Here is a 1397-nt window from a genome sequence, read left to right on the forward strand (position 1 = left end):
TCTGTCACACAAATGTGAAAGCAGAGATATTGTTTTCAGTCGTGTTTGTTTGTTTGTCCGTGGACAAGATATCTCAAGAACTGCTGGATGAATTCGGATGAAACTTTCAGGGATGTTTGGCCTCATAACTGGCTCGAACCTGATTAGATTTTGGGATTGATCCGGTACCGGACAAGGATTCTGGATTATTTTTCATGCTTTTTTTACTTAATTTTTGAGAGCGGTCAGGTTCATTTTTAGTATTCTCTTTTGTGAGAGCATTCGAGTTTATTTCAGATATTCTCATTTTAAAAATCATCACTGGCTAATAATTAAGAGGACGTTGGTGTTGCCTTGGCGGAGGTTTGCGCTCTCTGAGTGCTCTTGTTATTGTTATTACCATAATGATAAATTTACTAATTCTAGCAAGAATTTGAACTTATTTTATTACCTGTACCATGCCATAGCTACCTATTCTATATCACACACACACACACACACACACACACACACACTTCTGTTATATTGCACTTAACTTAATTAGTTTTTATTATTAACTTGAAGAGGAAGTACATTGCCTGTAGCTTTATTTTTGATCTCTTCTAAACTGAGAGAATTTTCTGTTTTTTTTTTTGTTTTTGTTGTTTAGTCTCTGATCAAACCTGATTAAGCAGACGTTTGATTGATGAAAACAGTTCTGCTTGTGACTATTCCATTTTTTGCTATAGCTAGGACCACGCTGTCCAAGATAACCTTCCTTCTTTTGTAAAGACTATAGTTGTTGGCTGCTCTTTTTCTAACAGGTTGAGCAAACCGTAAGTCCTTTGTTTCCTAGCTTAATTGAGGACCCTTCCTCAGCTTATTTGGAGCAATAGATGTCCTTTTTGTTATCAGTCAGGTAAACTGTTATCCCCCTTTCTCTTTTTTTCCTTCCCTTTCTCGTTACTCACACGTCACCATCGTCTATCTTTCTTTTCCTGCATGTATACTGAAATGAACGGACATGTTTTTTTCTCTCTTCTATCTTTTCTCACTTCTATCTTTTCTCTCTTCAAAAAAATGTTTCTCCCAGCGTTCACTATTTTCCTCTCATCCTGGTTTAATGACACCTCCATGTTTGTTTTCATTCCGTTTCCTTCTATGTCTCCATTGTCATTTTTTTGTTTCCAACTTTGACCCTCCATAAATTCTAAATTTTATTTTAGAATTTATGAGAACAACTGTCTTTGAAGACTCATATTGTTCAATGCTCAAAATGAGGAATAGATAGAAAGCCGACAACTGATGAAGGGTTCATTCTCTGTGTTAACTTGTCCTGTTTTCCATTTGTTGATGTTGTTTACGTATTTCATGTTATTTGCACCATTGGTGACGTCCTGTACCCATATATGCATGTATATATATATATATATATATAT

At 35.4% G+C, this 1397-nt stretch overlaps 1 protein-coding gene across 3 annotated transcripts in view; it reads left to right on the top strand.

The window, feature by feature from the left end:
* LOC106876185 (carnosine N-methyltransferase-like) overlaps positions 1-1397 on the top strand; it is a 161908-nt gene that overhangs the window by 131078 nt on the left and 29433 nt on the right. The gene's annotated exons all lie outside the window — the stretch shown is intronic.

This window comes from Octopus bimaculoides, chromosome 8 (assembly GCF_001194135.2).
Source record: "Octopus bimaculoides isolate UCB-OBI-ISO-001 chromosome 8, ASM119413v2, whole genome shotgun sequence".
NCBI lineage: Eukaryota > Metazoa > Mollusca > Cephalopoda > Octopoda > Octopodidae > Octopus > Octopus bimaculoides.